At 45.9% G+C, this 14,780-nt stretch overlaps 1 pseudogene; it reads right to left on the bottom strand.

Annotated features, from left to right (window-relative positions):
- Positions 1-14,780, bottom strand: part of LOC134958844 (solute carrier family 26 member 6-like) — a 133,007-nt pseudogene that overhangs the window by 30,062 nt on the left and 88,165 nt on the right.

Genomic DNA, 14,780 nt, shown 5'->3' with positions numbered 1-14,780 from the left:
TGCTCGATAAGTACACTCATATGTTCATTCCCATGAGCAGCAAACGCAGGAGTAATAAATTCAAACCAATGTAGCTTAACAAGAAGGTTAAGGAAGAAATGGATAATAAGAGGTGTGCTTTCAAAGCGTTTAAATCCGACGGGAGCAAAGGTTATTCCAGTACTACAAGGAATGTAACAAAAAATGCAAAAAAGAAATCAGAGCAGCTAAAATAGGAAACAAAAAGTAAATTGCTCAGAAGAGTAAAACAAAGCCTAAAAAGTGTTTTAAATATATAAACGGTAAAAGGTTAAAAAAGGAGAAAATAGGATCATTAATGGGCGATTTGGGTGAACTGATTAATGATGACAAAGGTAAAGCAGATTTATTGAACAGTTTTTTTTTTTCATCAGTGTTTACTAGAGAGGACATGTTGGTGGGAGTAGTGCAAAATAAAAGCTATGATAACGTCCCGTTGCTAAGTACTTGGTTAAATGAGGAAGTAGTCCAGGAGATGCCAAGTAAAATTAAAATAAATAATCTCCTGGCCCGGTGGACTTCACCCAAGGGTTCTTATGGAGCTTAACTCAGAACTAGCAAGGCCTTTATATTTGATTTTATATGAATCAATTACATTAGGCAAGATACTGAAGTGCTGACGCATAGCAGAGGTAGTCCCAATATTTACAAATGGAATTAAATCTCATCCTGGAAACTATAGACCAGTAAGTTTGACATCTATAGTGGGGAAAATACTGGAAGGTGTAATAAGGGATAGCATACAGGAGTACTTGGATTCTTCCAAGGTTATAAGTAAGAACCAACATGGTTTTGTGAGGGACAGGTCATGTCAAACTAACTTAATTAGCTTCTATGAGAAAGTGAGTGATAATATTGATCAGGGTAAAACAGTGCATGTGGTCTATTTGGATTTTGCTAAAGCCTTCGACACAGTGCCACACATGAGACTGATTTTCAAATTAAGAGACCTTGGTTTAGGAAACACTATTTGTACTTGGATAAGTAATTGGCTGGACAACAGGGAACAGCGAGTGGTGGTTAATGGGATGTTTTCCGACTGGGCCACAGTACTCAGTGGAATACCGCAAGGGTCCGTACTCGGGCCACTATTGTTTTAAATATTTATCAATGACCTAGGAGAAGGTCTGGAAAGCAAAGTGTCAATTTTTGCAGATGATACTAAACTGTGTAGAGTAATTGGGACTAAGAACAATAAGGCAACCTACAATATTAAATGGGGAAGTGTTAGTGGAAATGGTGGTTGAAAAAGACTTGGGTGTGCTCATTGATAATAGACTTAGTAGCAGGACCCAATGTCACAGTGCAGCAACAAAGGCAAATAAGGTGATAGCATGCATAAAACGGGGAATGGAGACAAGGGATGCGAGTGCAATCCTGCCACTGTACAAATCATTGGTACGGCCATGGGGAGAGATTAATGGCCCAAAGTTGCCCAAAGCAAGCACCCAACTTCTGTCATTTATCACAGACTATAAATTGACAGAAGTTGATGTGGTATCTTCTGGTACGCCTCCCTTTATATCGTTTACACGTACAGTATATAATACCCTCCAACTGTACCTTTTTAGCAGGTACGGTACCTTTTTTCTATGGTCTGTGCTGATTTTTGGCTCTCCAAACTTCCATTGAAAGTATAGGTTAAGGGGCGTGGTTACCCGTGACCATGACCCCTTTTCTGATTTGTACTAGTGATGAGCGGGTTCGGTTCCTCGAAAACCGTACCCCCCCGAACTTCACACTTTTTACACGGGTCCGAGGCATACTCGGATTCTCCCGTATGGCTCGGTTAACCCGAGCGCGCCCGAACGTCATCATCCCGCTGTCGGATTCTCACGAGATTCGGATTCTATATAAGCAGCCACGCGTCGCCACCATTTTCACTCGTGCATTGGAAATGTTAGGGAGAGGACGTGGCTGGCGTCTTCTCCGTGTATTGTTGATGCAAATATTTGTGCTTGCTTTACTTATTGCTTAATTGTGGGGACTGGGGAGCAGCTGTATATTAATATAGGAGGAGTACAGTGCAGAGTTTTGCTGATCAGTGACCACCAGTTTCATCCGTTCTCTGCCTGAAAAAAACGCTTCTTATCTGTGCTCAGTGTGCTGCATATATCTGTGCTCACACTGCTTAATTGTGGGGACTGGGGAGCAGCTGTATTATATAGCAGGAGTACAGTGCAGAGTTTTGCTGACAGTGACCACCAGTATACGTTGTCTGCCTGAAAAACACTCCATATCTGTGCTGCATTGTAGACAGTATATAGTAGGAGTACAGTGCATAATTTTGCTGACCACCAGTATATAATATATAGGAGTACGGTACAGAAGGCCCCTGCTGTACCTACCTCTGTGTCGTCAAGTATACTATCCATCCATACCTGTGGTGCATTTCAGTTTTGCACAGTTTGCTGACCACCAGTATGTAATATATAGCAGTACGGTACAGTAGGCTACTGCTGTACCTACCTCTGTGTCGTCAAGTATACTATCCATCCATACCTATGGTGCATTTCAGTTTTGCACAGTTTGCTGACCACCAGTATATAATATATAGCAGTACGGTACAGTAGGCCACTGCTGTACCTACCTCTGTGTCGTCAAGTATACTATCCATCCATACCTGTGGTGCATTTCAGTTTTGCACAGTTTGCTGACCACCAGTATATAATATATAGCAGTACGGTACAGTAGGCCACTGCTGTACCTACCTCTGTGTCGTCAAGTATACTATCCATCCATACCTGTGGTGCATTTCAGTTTTGCACAGTTTGCTGACCACCAGTATATAATATATAGCAGTACGGTACAGTAGGCCACTGCTGTACCTACCTCTGTGTTGTCAAGTTTACTATCCATCCATACCTGTGGTGCATTTCAGTTTTGCACAGTTTGCTGACCACCAGTATATAATATATAGCAGTACGGTACAGTAGGCCACTGCTGTACCTACCTCTGTGTCGTCAAGTATACTATCCATCCATACCTGTGGTGCATTTCAGTTTTGCACAGTTTGCTGACCACCAGCATATAATATATAGCAGTACGGTACAGTAGGCCACTGCTGTACCTACCTCTGTGTCGTCAAGTATACTATCCATCCATACCTGTGGTGCATTTCAGTTTTGCACAGTTTGCTGACCACCAGTATATATTTTATAGCATTACGGTACAGTAGGCCACTGCTGTACCTACCTCTGTGTCGTCAAGTATACTATCCATCCATACCTGTGGTGCATTTCAGTTGTGCGCAGTATATATAGTAGTAGGCCATTGCTATTGATACTGGCATATAATTCCACACATTAAAAAATGGAGAACAAAAACGTGGAGGTTAAAATAGGGAAAGATCAAGATCCACTTCCACCTCGTGCTGAAGCTGCTGCCACTAGTCATGGCCGAGACCATGAAATGCCATCAACGTCGTCTGCCAAGGCCGATGCCCAATGTCATAGTAGAGAGCATGTAAAATCCAAAAAACAAAAGTTCAGTAAAATGACCCAAAAATCAAAATTGAAAGCGTCTGATGAGAAGCGTAAACTTGCCAATATGCCATCTACGACACGGAGTGGCAAGGAACGGCTGAGGCCCTGGCCTATGTTCATGGCTAGTGGTTCAGATTCACATGAGGATGGAAGCACTCATCCTCTCGCTAGAAAAATGAAAAGACTTAAGCTGGCAAAAGCACAGTAAAGTACTGTGCGTTCTTCTAAATCACAAATCCCCAAGGAGAGTCCAATTGTGTCGGTTGCGATGCCTGACCTTCCCAACACTGGACGGGAAGAGCTTGCGCCTTCCACCATTTGCACGCCCCCTGCAAGTGCTGGAAGGAGCACCCGCAGTCCAGTTCCTGATAGTCAAATTGAAGATGTCACTGTTGAAGTACACCAGGATGAGGATATGGGTGTTGCTGGTGCTGGGGAGGAAATTGACAAGGAGGATTCTGATGGTGAGGTGGTTTGTTTAAGTCAGGCACCCGAGACACCTGTTGTCCATGGGACGAATATGGCCATTGACATGCCTGGTCAAAATACAAAAAAAATCAGCTCTTCGGTATGGAATTATTTCAACACAAATGCGGACAACAGGTGTCAAGCCGTGTGTTGCCTTTGTCAAGCTGTAATAAGTAGGGGTAAGGACGTTAACCACCTAGGAACATCCTCCCTTATACGTCACCTGGACCGCATTCATCAGAAGTCAGTGACAAGTTCAAAAACTTTGGGTGACAGCGGAAGGAGTCCACTGACAACTAAATCCCTTCCTCTTCTAACCAAGCTCCTGCAAACCACACCACCAACTCCCTCAGTGTCAATTTCCTCCTTACCCAGGAAAGCCAATAGTCCTGCAGGCCATGTCACTGGCAAGTCTGACGAGTCCTCTCCTGCCTGGGATTCCTCCGATGCATCCTTGAGTGTAACGCCTACCGCTGCTGGCGCTGCTGTTGTTGCTGCTGGGAGTCGATCGTCATCCCAGAGGGGAAGTCGGAAGACCACTTGTACTACTTCCAGTAAGCAATTGACTGTCCAACAGTCCTTTGCGAGGAAGATGAAATATCACAGCAGTCATCCTGCTGCAAAGCGGATAACTCAGGCCTTGGCAGCCTGGGCGGTGAGAAACGTGGTTCCGGTATCCACCGTTAATTCAGAGGCAACTAGAGACTTGATTGAGGTACTGTGTCCCCGGTACCAAATACCATCTAGGTTCCATTTCTCTAGGCAGGCGATACCGAAAATGTACACAGACCTCAGAAAAAGAGTCACCAGTGTCCTAAAAAATGCAGTTGTACCCAATGTCCACTTAACCATGGACATGTGGACAAGTGGAGCAGGGCAGACTCAGGACTATATGACTGTGACAGCCCACTGGGTAGATGTATTGCCTCCCGCAGCAAGAACAGCAGCGGCAGCACCAGTAGCAGCATCTCGCAAATGCCAACTCGTTCCTAGGCAGGCTACGCTTTGTATCACCGCTTTCCAGAAGAGGCACACAGCTGACAACCTCTTACGGAAACTGAGGAACATCATCGCAGAATGGCTTACCCCAATTGGACTCTCCTGGGGATTTGTGACATCGGACAACGCCACCAATATTGTGCGTGCATTACATCTGGGCAAATTCCAGCACGTCCCATGTTTTGCACATACATTGAATTTGGTGGTGCAGGGGCGTGCAAGAGATGCTGTCGGTGGCCCGAAGAATTGCGGGCCACTTTCGGCATTCAGCCACCGCGTGCCGAAGACTGGAGCACCACCAAACATTCCTGAACCTGCCCTGCCATCATCTGAAGCAAGAGGTGGTAACGAGGTGGAATTCAACCCTCTATATGCTTCAGAGGATGGAGGAGCAGCAAAAGGCCATTCAAGCCTATACATCTGCCCACGATATAGGCAAAGGAGGGGGAATGCACCTGACTCAAGCGCAGTGGAGAATGATTTCAATGTTGTGCAAGGTTCTGCAACCCTTTGAACTTGCCACACGTAAAGTCAGTTCAGACACTGCCAGCCTGAGTCAGGTCATTCCCCTCATCAGGCTTTTGCAGAAGAAGCTGGAGACATTGAAGGAGGAGCTAAAACAGAGCGATTCCGCTAGGCATGTGGGACTTGTGGATGAAGCCCTTAATTCGCTTAACCAGGATTCACGAGTGGTCAATCTGTTGAAATCAGAGCACTACATTTTGGCCACTGTGCTCAATCCAAGATATAAAACCTACGTTGTAACTCTCTTTCCGGCAGACACAAGTCTGCAGAGGTTCAAAGACCTGCTGGTGAGAAAATTGTCAAGTCAAGCGGAACGTGACCCGTCAACATCTCCTCCTTCACATTCTCCCGCAACTGGGATTGCGAGGAAAATGCTAAGAATTCCGAGCCCACCCGCTGGCGGTGATGCAGGGCAGTCTGGAGCGAGTGCTGACATCTGGTCCGGACTGAAGGACCTGCCAACGATTACTGACATGTCGTCTACTGTCACTGCATATGATTCTCTCACCATTGAAAGAATGGTGGAGGATTATATGAGTGACCGCATCCAAGTAGGCACGTCAGACAGTCCGTACGTATACTGGCAGGAAAAAGAGGCAATTTGGAGGCCCTTGCACAAACTGGCTTTATTCTACCTAAGTTGCCCTCCCTCCAGTGTGTACTCCGAAAGAGTGTTTACTGCAGCCGCTCACCTTGTCAGCAATTGGCGTACAAGGTTACTTCCAGAAAATGTGGAGAAGATGATGTTCATCAAAATGAATTATAATCAATTCCTCCATGGAGACATTCACCAGCAGCAATTGCCTCCAGAAAGTACAGGGACCTGAGATGGTGGATTCCAGTGGGGACGAATTAATAATCTGTGAGGAGGGGGATGTACACAGTGAAAGGGGTGAGGAATCGGAGGATGATGATGAGGTGGACATCTTGCCTCTGTAGAGCCAGTTTGTGCAAGGAGAGATTGATTGCTTCTTTTTTTGGTGGGGGCCCAAACCAACCAGTCATTTCAGTCACAGTCGTGTGGCAGACCCTGTCGCTGAAATGATGGGTTCGTTAAAGTGTGCATGTCCTGTTTATACAACATAAGGGTGGGTGGGAGGGCCCAAGGACAATTCCATCTTGCACCTCTTTTTTCTTTCATTTTTCTTTGCATCATGTGCTGTTTGGGGACAGTTTTTTTGAAATGCCATCCTGCCTGACACTGCAGTGCCACTCCTAGATGGGCCAGGTGTTTGTGTCGGCCACTTGTGTCGCTTAGCTTAGTCACACAGCGACCTTGGTGCGCCTCTTTTTTTCTTTGCATCATGTGCTGTTTGGGGACTATTTTTTTGAAGTGCCATCCTGTCTGACACTGCAGTGCCACTCCTAGATGGGCCAGGTGTTTGTGTCGGCCACTTGGGTCGCTTAGCTTAGTCACACAGCGACCTTTGTGCGCCTCTTTTTTTCTTTGCATCATGTGCTGTTTGGGGACTATTTTTTTGAAGTGCCATCCTGTCTGACACTGCAGTGCCACTCCTAGATGGGCCAGGTGTTTGTGTCGGCCACTTGTGTCGCTTAGCTTAGTCACACAGCGACCTTGGTGCGCCTCTTTTTTTCTTTGCATCATGTGCTGTTTGGGGACTATTTTTTTGAAGTGCCATCCTGTCTGACACTGCAGTGCCACTCCTAGATGGGCCAGGTGTTTGTGTCGGCCACTTGGGTCGCTTAGCTTAGTCACACAGCGACCTTTGTGCGCCTCTTTTTTTCTTTGCATCATGTGCTGTTTGGGGACTATTTTTTTGAAGTGCCATCCTGCCTGACACTGCAGTGCCACTCCTAGATGGGCCAGGTGTTTGTGTCGGCCACTTGTGACGCTTAGCTTAGTCACACAGCGACCTTGGTGCGCCTCTTTTTTTCTTTGCATCATGTGCTGTTTGGGGACTATTTTTTTGAAGTGCCATCCTGCCTGACACTGCAGTGCCACTCCTAGATGGGCCAGGTGTTTGTGTCGGCCACTTGGGTCGCTTAGCTTAGTCACACAGCGACCTTGGTGCGCCTCTTTTTTTCTTTGCATCATGTGCTGTTTGGGGACAATTTTTTTGAAGTGCCATCCTGCCTGACACTGCAGTGCCACTCCTAGATGGGCCAGGTGTTTGTGTGGGCCACTTGTGTTGCTTAGCTTAGCCATCCATCCAGCGACCTCGGTGCAAATTTTAGGACTAAAAATAATATTGTGAGGTGTGAGGTGTTCAGAATAGACTAAAAATGAGTGTAAATTATGGTTATTGAGGTTAATACTATGGGATCAAAATGACCCCCAAATTCTATGATTTAAGCTGTTTTTGAGGGTTTTTTGTAAAAAAACACCCGAATCCAAAACACACCCGAATCCGACAATATTTTTTTAGGGAGGTTTTGCCAAAACGCGTCCAAATCCAAAACACGGCCGCGGAACCGAATCCAAAACCAAAACACAAAACCCGAAAAATGTCCGGTGCACATCACTAATTTGTACCTATTTTTATGTGTAAAATGTTGGAGGGTCGGAGTATATAGGAAAGCACATTTGTATGTGCACAGATACCAATGTAACACAAGCATTAAATATGGAATAGTGTCACACGTGTCATAATAGTCCTAATGAACCATTAACCAAATGCCTAGTTAATACATCCGAAAACATCAGTTTTTTGGGGCGGGAATATCCACAAATTTACAGTATCCCCTGATAGTATCCACTGAGACCCCTGCAGCATATATCGGCCCACATGGCAAAAGCAACCTGCATAGGATCCCTCCCCCAGAATGCTCCACTCATGTAGCAGAGTGTGCAGTAGCACTGAGGACACTGGTGTTTCTATAATGGGTGCAGTGTGTGCGGTGCACACGGGCCCCTGAGCCCAGAGGGGGCCCCCTCCGCACACACTGCACCCATTTCTGAAATACTCACCCCTTCAGAGTCCAGCACCGGCATCCGCAGCGCTGTTAAAACACTGTGAAAATCGGTCAGCGGCCATTTTCCCGGAGTTCTGCACATGCGCAGTAGAGAAATCTTAGGGAAAATGGCAGCTGCACCATTTTCCCGGAGATCTGCACATGCGCAGTAGAGTCTGAGCCCTCTAGAGCTCAGACTCTCAGCGCTGCCGGCAGAAAGGAGGCCCAAACGGAGGAGGCTGAACACGGGCCTCCTCCTCTCTTAAAGCGCCCCGGTAAGGGATGTTTTTTCTGCAATACATCTAGGTGCTAATTTCTTATTGCCGTGAATAGCGGTGATAACAAATTATATTTATTGGGTGTAGGACACGATAGGAAATAAATAAACTCTAAAGTGACAATTCTATTTTTCTCTCCATAAGAAGTTTGGGTTTGGGCAGCACTTCTGCCGATAGTTATACAGTTTCCATACCAAGAGGTGCAAGTGCAGTACATGTATGCCCTAGGGCAGTGATCTCCAACCCGTAGCTCGCGAGCTACCGGTAGCTCGCCGTAGTATTTTCGGTAGCTCACAGAGCGCACGGGCTTGGGCAGTCACTGGCACTCCTCCTCCCTTCATAATATGGTGCTGGCCATCAGCCAATCAGAGCTCGTGGACCGGCAGTGGCGGCACCTGATTGGCTGCCGGACCGCGAGTTTTGATTGGCTTCCTTACCAGCACCATATTTTAAATTGTAAATGCCCGCCGCCGCCGGAGACTCTGTCACCCTCACCGTAGCCACTCTCCGGACTTCACAGGAGAGGCGCGCGCTGCGCTCTCCTCCCCTTCCGTCCCTCATACAGGAGGAGCAGCACCGGCGGCAGTAGAAGAAGCAAGGGTTAGCACTGTGTGGAGCATTGTATCTGGCACTGCTGGGAGGCATTATTTGTGTGTCTGGCACTGCTGAGGGGCATTATTTGTGTATCTGGCACTGCTGAGGGGCATTATTTGTGTATCTGGCACTGCTGAGGGCATTATTTGTGTATCTGGCACTGCTAGGGGCATTATTTGTGTATCTGGCACTGCAGGGGGCATTATTTGTGTATCTGGCACTGCAGAGGGCATTATTTGTGTATCTGGCACTGCTGGGGGCATTATTTGTGTATCTGGCGCTGCTGGGGGCATTATTTGTGTATCTGGCACTGTTGGGGGGCATTATTTGTGTATCTGGCACTGCTGAGGGGCATTATTTGTGTATCTGGCACTGCTGAGGGGCATTATTTGTGTATCTGGCACTACGCGCGGGCATTATTTGTAGTTGTGAAGCCACATCCACTTTCACAGGAACGCACGTGCATTGGGGGGAGGGGGTAGCTCCTTCAGAGGTTTTATTTTCCGAAAGTAGTTCACAAACCCAAATAAGGTTGGAGACCACTGCCCTAGGGCAAGGCTGGGGGGGCATTATTTGTGTATCTGGCGCTGCGGGGGGCATTATTTGTGTATCTGGTGCTGCGGGGGGCATTATTTGTGTATCTGGCACTGCTGGGGGCATTATTTGTTTATCTGGCACTGCTGAGGGCATTATTTGTGTATCTGGCGCTGCTGGGGGCATTATTTGTGTATCTGGCACTGTTGGGGGGCATTATTTGTGTATCTGGCACTGCTGGGAGGCATTATTTGTGTATCTGGCACTGCTGAGGGGCATTATTTGTGTATCTGGCACTACGTGGGGGCATTATTTGTAGTTGTGAGGCCACACCCCACTTTTGTGAGGTCACACCCACTTTCACAGGAACGCACGTGCATTGGGGGGAGGGGGTAGCTCCTTCAGAGGTTTTATTTTCCGAAAGTAGTTCACACCCCAAATAAGGTTGGAGACCACTGCCCTAGGGCAAGGCTGACAGTAGGAGCATTTATATGTATTGTGCGGTGAGTAGAGGATAATTAGAGAAAATTGTGTCCTTACCACCATCAGTTCAATAGAGACCGGCATGCACAACTTCAAACGCAACCTCTGATTGACTTCTTTCACGGCAAAGAGGCAAAGCAGGGCGACGAGACTTATGACAAGCGTGCCAATATTTGTCTTGTGAATATTGCGAAACAGGCTGATTAAGAACTAAAAGCGAGGAAGGAAAATCATATAATGTTAAAATATGTGTAACTGTGACAATAAACCTATTTTATTTTATTTACATTTTGTTTTACTGAAGATTATCTTTATTAAACAAGTTTTTTGTTTGACTGTTGTTTCATATTTATGCTCTTATTCATCAGTGAGTGATACATTTCTCTGTGAGTGATAAATTTCACCAGCCAATCTGCTCCTAACCGTTATTTTTCAAACACAGCCTGTGACATGGGCGTTAGGAGCTGATTGGCTGGTGGAATTTATCACTCACAGTGAAATTTATCACTCATTGATGAATAAGGGCATTAATGTATATTTGTTACTGCTAGCATTTATAGGCTCTGATTGCCTGCAAGCAGGGATGGACTGGGGCACTAAAATAGCCCTGGCAGCAAGCTTTTAGCTCAACTTCAAATTGCTGACATATGGAGTCACAAGTACAGTGTCTCTCACCCCAGGTAAACGTGCATAAAGGGGAAAGAAGCAACTTACATAAATGAGAGACAAGGGCTGAGATTTCTCACTCAGTTGAAGCCCAAATATATGTTATAGCTGAGACACGGTTACATGGATTGTGGCGGCAGTGGTATAACCCCGCACCAGTGGCTCAGAGAGGTAAGTGACTACAAATCCAAACTGCACTAAGCCCAGAATTACCTGCAAGGGGAAATATAAGTACAATTTATTTATACTAGACAAGGCACATTTATCACAATCACCATTTCACACGTGTGCTGTCATAATTAATTGAACTGTGTGTTTCCTGTATAAGACAATACATAATCATACTCATTTAGAGGTGGCCATAAGTCCATTTGTGGGTCGCAATTATAAATTTTTCCGTGCTGTGCATAAGTGTAATAATGCAACTGTATATAGAATATCTAGATGAGCAACAGTTTACACCAGGGGGAGGAGTGAGGGCAGATAAGTTTATGTTGAGTACAGTAATTGCACCCCCCAATATGACCTGATTACTGGACATAATATATCTATTACACCCTATACAGACATAGGACACTACACCCCCAACATGACCTGACCACTGGCCATGACCATAATACATCTATTACACCCTATACAGACATAGCACACTACACCCCCAACATGACCTGACCACTGGCTATGACCATAATGCATCTATTACACCCTATACAGACATAGGACACTACACCTCCAACATGACCTGACCACTGGACATGACCATAATTCATCTATTACACCCTATACAGACATAGGACACTACAACCCCAACATGACCTGACCACTGGACATGACCATAATACATCTATTACACCCTATACAGACACAGGACATTACACCCCCAACATGACCTGACCACTGGACATGACATAATACATCTATTATACCCTATACAGACATAGGACACTACACCCCCAACATGACCTGACCACTGGACATGACCATAATACATCTATTACACCTTATACAGACATAGGACACTACACCCCCAACATGACCTGACCACTGGCCATGACCATAATACATCTATTACACCCTATACAGACATAGGACACTACACCCCCAACATGACCTGACCACTGGACATGACCATAATACATCTATTACACCCTATACAGACATAGGACACTACACCTCCAACATGACCTGACCACTGGACATGACCATAATACATCTATTACACCCTATACAGACATAGGACACTACAACCCCAACATGACCTGACCACTGGACATGACATAATACATCTATTATACCCTATACAGACATAGGACACTACACCCCCAACATGACCTGACCACTGGACATGACCATAATACATCTATTACACCTTATACAGACATAGGACACTACACCCCCAACATGACCTGACCACTGGCCATGACCATAATACATCTATTACACCCTATACAGACATAGGACACTACACCCCCAACATGACCTGACCACTGGACATGACCATAATACATCTATTACACCCTATACAGACATAGGACACTACACCTCCAACATGACCTGACCACTGGACATGACCATAATACATCTATTACACCCTATACAGACATAGGACACTACACCCCCAACATGACCTGACCACTGGCCATGACTATAATACATCTATTACACCCTATACAGACATAGGACACTACACCCCCAACATGACCTGACCACTGGACATGACCATAATACATCTATTACACTCTATACAGACACAGGACACTACACCCCCAACATGACCTGACCACTGGCCAATGTCATAATACATCTATTACACCCTATACAGACATAGGACACTACACCCCCAACATGACCTGACCACTGGACATGACCATAATACATCTATTACACCCTATACAGACATAGGACACTACACCCCACCATGACCTGACCACTGGCCATGACCATAATACATTTATTACACCCTATACAGACATAGGACACTACACTCCCAACATGACCTGACCACTGCACATGACCATAATACATCTATTACACCCTATACAGACATAGGATACTACACCCCCAACATGACCTGACCACTGGACATGACCATAATACATCTATTACACCCTATACAGACATAGGACACTACACCTCCAACATGACCTGACCACTGGACATGACAATAATATATCTATTACACCCTATACAGACATAGAACACTACACCCCCAACATGACCTGACCACTGGCCATGACCATAATACATCTATTACACCCTATACAGACATAGGACACTACACCACCAACATGACCTGACCACTGGCCATGACATAATACATCTATTACACCCTATACAGCCATAGGACCCTACACCCCCAACATGACCTGACCACTGGCCATGACCATAATATATATATATTACACCCTATACAGACATAGGACACTACACACCCAACATGACCTGACCACTGGACATGACCATAATACATCTATTACACCCTATACAGACATAGGATACTACACCCCCAACATGACCTGACCACTGAACATGACCATAATACATCTATTACACACTATACAGACATAGGACACTACACCCCCAACATGACCTGACCACTGGACATGACCATAATATATCTATTACACCCTATACAGACATAGGACACTACACCCCCAACATGACCTGACCACTGGACATGACCATAATACATCTATTACACCCTATACAGACATAGGACACTACACCCCCAACATGACCTGACCACTGGACATGACCATAATACATCTATTACACCCTATACAGACATAGGACACTACACCCCCAACATGACCTGACCACTGGACATGACCATAATACATCTATTACACCCTATACAGACATAAGACACTACACCCCCAACATGACCTGATCACTGGCCATGACCATAATACATCTATTACACCCTATACAGACATAGTACACTACACCCCCAACATGACCTGACCACTGGACGTGACCATAATACATCTATTACACCCAACACAGACATAGGACACTACACCCCCAACATGACCTGACCACTGGACATGGACCATCCATAATACATCTATTACACCCTATACAGACATAGGACACTACACCCCCAACATGACCTGACCACTGGACATGACCATAATACATCTATTACACCCTATACAGACATAGGACACTACACCCCCAACATGACCTGATCACTGGACATGACCATAATACATCTATTACACCCTATACAGACATAGGACACTACACCTCCAACATGACCTGACCACTGGACATGACCATAATACATCTATTACACCCTATACAGACATAGGACACTACACCCCCAACATGACCTGACCACTGGACATGCCCATAATACATCTATTACACTCTCTACAGACATAGGACACTACACCCCCAACATGACCTGACCACTGGACCTGACCATAATACATCTATTACACCCTATACAGACATAGGACACTAAACCCCAACATGACGTGACCACTGGCCATGCCCATAATATATATATTACACCCTATACAGACATAATACAATTTCCAAGGATCCCTCCGACATACAGGTTTCATGGGTATGCGGTCAAGATCCCGCCGGATGAGATCCCGGCGGTCGTAATACCGACACCGGGATCCCGACCGGCACAATCCCGACATAATCTCCCTCTGTGGGTGTCCACGACACCCATAGAGGGAGAACAAATTAGTGTGCCGAGCATAGCGAGGCACCGGGCCGGCAAGGGGCTGCGTTGCGCTCGCCCCCCTGTCGGAATTCTGCCGGCCGGGATCCCGGTGTCGGTATTACGACCGCCAGGATC

This window comes from Pseudophryne corroboree, chromosome 9 (assembly GCF_028390025.1).
Source record: "Pseudophryne corroboree isolate aPseCor3 chromosome 9, aPseCor3.hap2, whole genome shotgun sequence".
Classification (NCBI taxonomy): Eukaryota; Metazoa; Chordata; class Amphibia; order Anura; family Myobatrachidae; genus Pseudophryne; species Pseudophryne corroboree.
This window is presented reverse-complemented; position numbering and strand designations above follow the sequence as displayed.